The sequence below is a fragment of the Malaclemys terrapin genome, chromosome 6, assembly GCF_027887155.1.
Source record: "Malaclemys terrapin pileata isolate rMalTer1 chromosome 6, rMalTer1.hap1, whole genome shotgun sequence".
NCBI classification, from domain to species: Eukaryota; Metazoa; Chordata; order Testudines; family Emydidae; genus Malaclemys; species Malaclemys terrapin.
In genome coordinates this window covers 37,506,101-37,513,078 of record NC_071510.1, presented here as the reverse complement: position 1 = coordinate 37,513,078, position 6,978 = coordinate 37,506,101, and positions in this window count along the sequence as shown.

Sequence of the window (6,978 nt, the reverse complement as noted above, 5' to 3'; positions counted from 1 at the left end):
ACAACTCCCTTTTACCTTTGGCCAAAAAGTTAGATCTAATAATTTCATCCTTATATTTATAGGTGCTTCTCCATTGGCTATTTGCAGCATAATGCTATCATTGCACCACATGCCAATCACAGAACTTGGGCCTGGAGAAGTTAGAAGTTTCTAAGGGTCTATCTACACAACAAAGAAAAACCTGCCGGGGGGGGGGGGAAAGGTCCCAGAGCTTGGGCTCCAACACAAGCGTGGAAGTCTACACAGCAAAGAAACAGCCTCACAGCATGAGCCCATGTCAGCTGGCATAGGCCAGCCACAGGTTTTTCTTTGCTGTACCTAAAAAGCTGTTTTTGAGACTGATCCAAAAGTTTGGCATCCATAGTCTAAAACTGGTCTGCTCAATGCTCTATGCGTCATCAATACCTTCTTATCTGCACCCCGTTTCCAGCTACACTTTTATGTAAGTTCATCCTATTTTTACAGTTTTGTATGATATCGATGTGATCTTTCCAAGTTCAGTTTCCCACAGAAATTTCTCCAACTTTCTTTTTTTGGTCTTTTTGACAATTCTTTGTGCCGCCACCTTATATCTTTTATAATTCTTTCCGTCTTCACTATTCATTGTGTGTTTTGCATGTTGTATGTCTTATTTCTTTCCTTGTGTAGTAGAAAGAGAGAGCCTGAGACATGAGGCCTGGTATAAGGGGCTGGGTATAAGGTCTAAGGCCCGAACGCCAGGCCCTGCTGATATAATGCAAAGTTAGGAAGAGTCAGGCTCTGAGCAAAAGCCAGGCCCTGTTACAAAACATGCCTGCATGCAGGTTCACTGTCTGGAATATGAACTTGGCAAGAACATGGCTGGTGTTGTAAAAACACAAACATTCCTAAGAAGTGCTAGGCACTGGATATTTGCATAAGCACATTCCAGAAGGATTGTGATGAACATCCCAGTAGTAAGTTATGGTTATAAATACACTCCCCGAAGGTGGCACCGGGACCCACAGAGCCCTTTTAAAGGTAAGGTCAGGATGACAGGGTGATGGATAGAGATGTTTTGATCCAACCAACAGGTACAAGGTAAAGCATGCTGAGAAACCATATCAGAGTGGCCATCCGTAACCTGTTTGTATCAGTGTATAAAAGAAGGGTCACAGAGGGGGTATCTTTGTCTGGCCAAGGGAAGAGGGGAAAGTCCTTGCTGAGCTGGTCCATTGTAATGAGGTTACATGTGTTAGTGTATCTGCAACCATTGAGCTGGGGCACTAGGATTGTGCTTCGTTAACAATAAATCTAGCCAAGCTCCTTTGCTACTGAACCGAGTCTTCTTGGGCAGTTTGATCAAGGGCTGCTGCACCTGCAGAGCTGGCACAGCACACAGAGAGAACACACACGCAGCCAACAACAACTGACAACACCTTCATTGCTTATTTGCAATCCTCATTCCACCTGGGACTCGGATTTCTAAATTGGGGGCAGTGTGATATTTTGTAGATGGTCAGATCCACTGCTGCTGTAATTCCTTTTATGATGTCATTATAGAATTCTCCTAGGTGGTCACTTGTGCAGTTACTACATAAACATTCTCACATTTAAAGTTGAAAAGGCACCAATCAATTTTTTGAAAATTCCAGCCAGGAATTCTTTTTGTGTTTTTGACATTTCCTTGGCCTTGGTACTCAATAAGCATAAGGACGTGATCACTTCCCATTCTGTCTTCTTTATGAATTTCCTAGCTGCACTTATTAGCTATATTATTTGTTGCAATTCCCAAATCAAAAAGAACGCTTTGTGCTAGAAATTTCCTGGCTTTAAAATCAGCCCCTCCCCAGCTGGGCTTCATTACATTGCTGCCAGGTATGTTAACTGGCCTATCAGACCCATATTAACTCTTTCGGGGCATGTGTGGTGTACACACCCCATCACAATCCCACTAACTTAAACTGGGCCAGGATTTCACCTCTAGTTTCTAAGATGATAATTGTCAATCATGTCATAGCCCATATTGTTATGGAAATGGGTGATTTTAGTTAATTATTATTAATAATTATTTATTCCTTTTAATACATGAAATTTCACTAGCATTTTGTGTGATCCTTGATGGCCAAATTGTGCTTTACCATGAGACTTAGAGAACACCTTCATATTCTTAGAAATCTAAGGTCCAGTATATATTGAATGCAATTAAGTGAATCATGAGGATTAGTAAAAAAAATGAGGTGTCCTTGTGGCACCTTAGAGACTAACAAATTTATTTGGGCATAAGCTTTCATGGTCTAAAACCCACTTAATCGGATGCATGCAGTGGAAAATACAGTAGGAAGATATATATATACACAGAGAACATGAAAAAAAGTGGGTTTTAGCCCACAAAAGCTTATGCCCAAATAAATGTGTTAGTCTCTAAGGTGCCACAAGGACTCCTCATTGTTTTTGCTGATACAGACTAACACGGCTACCACTCTGAAACATGTCACCATGAGGATTAGTGTTAATTAATGTTGTAGTGCAGTGGTTCCTTGCCCTTTTAAATAATACAGTAGTGCTGGCATATAGACAGATGAGTAAGGAGCAGTTATTCCTCTCACAAACATGGGATAACACCACTTTTTCACTTCAGAATAACAAAGATAGAAAGACAAAGCATTTTTCCTCCTCATTTCTCTGGAACTCTCACTCTTTCCCCCGTACACTCTAGTCCCACAGAAAGTATTATGCATGCCAGGCAGGAGTATAGTTCCACTAGAAGTTTGGTTAGAGTGAAAGAATAGCCTGCAGAGAGTAATCTATAGTTAGGATGACCCCCACCCCCCCCATAATAAAAGTTAAGGACTAAATTCTAACTTGGACTATATGCCTATGCAGAGTGAGAATCTCCCTCAAGTCCCTGCGAGGGCTACCTAGACCTTGGGTCTGGGTATAAAATACTAAGAGGGTGCTGTGAACCTGCTTACTTTCTGCCCACCCCTACCTTGGACTAGGTAGGCAGGAAATGGGTAGAGAGTGGGCAAGGCTGGGTGGAAAATGAATGGAACCAAGCCCCTGTCCTCCTCAACATGCTGGTCAGCAGAGATTTAGCTAGCACCGGGATCCTATAATTTGATGCTGATATAGGCCAACAGCATCAGATCCAGTCTGCGGGCCGTAGTTTGCCCACCCCTGGTCTAAAGGCACAAACTAGCACTAGATGTGATAGAGACCTGATATGCTATCTAGTCCTCTGTTTTCTTGTCTACAGTTACACCTAGTATCAGACAAATTTATTATTTCTAGCTACGAAGCTACCAAATTAAAGGGGCTATCTATTGCTGATTTAATTACTTACTGTGTGGAAAATCAGTTGAATCCTGTAACATGGGACTAATGTTCTTATTTTAAGGTTTCAGTTTATGGCTAAAACTTCTGTTTTCCAGCCTCTCTACTAGGAATGCTTTCATTGTATATTAATTATCATGGCAATTAGAGTCATTTTCAAAAGCTGAAAATCTATGTGTATCATCTGTGTTCTCAGACCACTTTATTCTGTATTATTGAAATAAGCCAGGAATAAAACTGAATAGGCCCAGAGACTCTCTGTTTATTGCTGACATTTTATGATTAATGGAAACAATGGAGAAATATTTACTACAGGACTGTAAGAATAGGAACTAATAGATGGGGAATATTTGATGAGGCATATACAGGCATTTTACCAAGGCCACTATTTTTCTTTTGCTCTGTCAATAATTTAATGAGTTTTTCACTTTTCCATCCAGCATTTATTCCTCTTTTTTACTATAATGTCCCATCGCCTTGTGTTCCTATTTGCAGAAAGTACTGAAATCAAAACAGTGGCATTTTGCTGGGCTTTTCTCTCAGTAGCTGTTTGCAATTACTTCTTTTTTGTGGGTGGAGCTGTCTGACTCATCGTCTTCCTGAAATTGGAGTCGTGAGTCACCACTACAGAGCTGTACTGTACAGTTAGCACGGCCACAAAGAAATGCAATAATTTGTCTTACAGATTACTTGTTGGTTGGTTAACTGTATCATCACTCTTTTCTAGAATGAAGATGTTATAACATGTGCAAAGACTCCTTTTCTAGGATTGTTTATAAATTGCAATATACAGAATGAGGCATTATTGTCATGGTACAAGTTATAGAGGGAGAAACACAAATGTTCTCCCTCTCTTGTAATTTCTACCCTCATCTAATACACACACTATTCTCACAGATAATATTGGCATACAACCAAATACACAGCATTCAAAATTACACTCATTTGTGTCTAAGTTGGTGCTAAGTGATTATGATACTGAGGATTCAGTTCTGCTCTCCCCACCCCAAGGAATGGGACTCCTGGAAGGGAAACAGAGCTGTATGGCATGAGTGGAATTTCCCCAAGCCCTTCTGCCTACATAGTGCAGATGGAAGCAGAATGATTCACAAAAGCTCTAGGGCATTCAGCAGCAGACTTTATTTCTGCTTCAGAAATGTTGTGTTCCCTGTAGTGCCTGCTGCTGCTGGAAGTCGGTATGTATACTGGGAAGAAACTCACTGAAACCTCCACCCATAGGTCCTGTCATGAAGGACTAGCAGAATTTACTCCTAAGGGTGGGCCTTTTTTGTATTCCGATACCAAAGAGTAGCCACTGGTACAATGTTTGAGATTTCTTGGGGAGGGACTGTACTGCAGCTAGCCTAAGGGGACTCCAGTCATGATTGAGACTGCTGGGTCCCTCTGTAACATAAATCCTAAGGACTAAATTGTTGCATGAATGAACTTGCATTGCTGCCGCAGGAGCATTCTTGGTACATTGGGGTGCGGGAGTGTAATCTGTGACATCTTCATTTATTGCCTTCTTTTGGGTGAGTTGCTCCTCAATGGAACTTGATAGCAGCCTCTGCACTTCCCTGAGCACTGGGACTGCGATTCTGGCTGGCCCTTACACAAGCCCCGTAAATTGAGGAGTGGCTTTTTACTCCCCCCCCCCTTCCAAGTGCACAGCCACAAAAAGGCCATTTACAGTTTTGTCCTTAGTTATAATGACACATATAGCTCAGGATGTTGCAAGCCTCTGAATTTCCAAACGGAAATGTTTTTGCCTCCACCAATATAATACACTAAGTAGAGAGGGGCTCAAATGTTGCAGTGTTAACTTCAGAGAGACTCATGGAGAGCTCAGCACCTACTGTTGTTGCTGAAACCAGAATGTTGGGATTCCATTACGTTCTTATACCTGGAACTGCACATTGACCACACATTTTCTTTCTTTGTTTTTAGACTGAGCATGTCTCTTTCAGTAGCTCTGAAATCTTGCTCTCCTGGCTTTTCAGCAGCATGATGAAATAGAGGGGGAAAAAGTGGAAAAACTGACTAAACCAGTCAGTGAATATTGGGTTAGAAAAGATGTTTGCTACAAAATAGGGTTGCTGCTTTGAATCTTGAGACATTTAAAAATACAAAGGATAGAACGTGATCACTTCCCATTCAGGACAGTCATTCACTGGCAGGAGAATGGTCTAGATGACATTTTCAATGACTATGAATCTTTGATTCCTTCACCCTACCTCACATAAACTCTTGTTTTAGCAAATATATCCCTGTTGATTTATTCAGAAAATCTTTGCTCCTTTCTGAAGGGTAATGCCTTCACCAAGCCTATCCAGATCTTTCTTGCCACCTCTAGCGCCAAAGCAAATCATGCTTCAATGAATTCATTCAGAAGAAAACTGCACTTCACTCTAACCAACAGTCTATATTTTTATATCTCATATGCATGAGGCATTATGGATGTGGCCTAGTTTATGAGAATACAACCTAATTTTACTAACTGTTCACCTTTCTGGTTTAAAGCCTCCAATCCAGATGGAAGGCAGAAACTTATTCTTTTATTCTTAAAAAAAGAAATAAATAATGGGGGTAATCTGAACTTTCCATATTAGCTTTTCTAGCTTCTGTTTTAAATTTAATGACAGTACATCTCATTTAGTTCACGTCTCAGCTATCGAACTTGTTTGCCTCATTTCAGATATGAACAAGATCTACCAATATGCAAATTGTAGATTTGGTTGCATTTCATACTTTTCCATACATTTCTTTAAGGAACATTTCAAACCGAGTCCCACTGTATTTATTTTTGCATTGCATAAATTTTTGCATTGGCTTATGTCTTTTTCTCTCTTGATTGACTTGCTATTAGGTAATATTTTGCTAGTGCCTTATAAAAACATTGAATCACTGTGGGTTCTCTGGGAACAAAATCCTTACCCTTCCATCTTCCATGCACTTTCTTACTAAAGATGGACCCCAAAACAGAACACACCCAGACATGAAAACATTCAAACTCTGGCAAATCTGAGAGGGATTTGAGGTCAAAATCCAGACTTGTATATGGATTTCAATTGCATTATTATCAATTATTTGTATTGCAGTAGGGTATAGGAGCCCCAGTCATGAACTAAGACTTGAGTTAGGTCCTGTGCAAACACAGAAAAAAAAGCTGGTTCCTGCCTCCAAAGAGCTTATAAATAAAAATAAAACAAGAAACAGGTGGATACAGACAGACAGGGGATCATAAGAACATGATGAGACACTACAGGTCAGCATGATAGGCAGTAGGCACAGCACACCAATTGCCTGTCCATTGTAGCTGGTCCCTCTGTGTGCAGAACCAAATCCCTCACACTTTGAAGTCAGAGCTAAATCTGAATGTTGCAGCTCAGGCCCATTTGTATGTTTAAAAATACCACTTATGGGACATCCATTAAACCTGCCTGTTATTACATCTTGGTTCTCTAAAATGACCACGGGCAATATTATAACTTTTGCACCTAATAAGATGTGAGATTGAAAAAATCAGCTATGGATACTGGCCCATTTCTGCTGAGATCAACCCCAGTGAAGGCAAGGTCGATGGCCACCAGATCGCATTGAAGACATCTGCTGTTCTTATCCCTTTCTCAAACTCCCTGCTAGTCGGACTCCTCAGACTAAAGTGCTACTGCTTTCTGTTTTGAT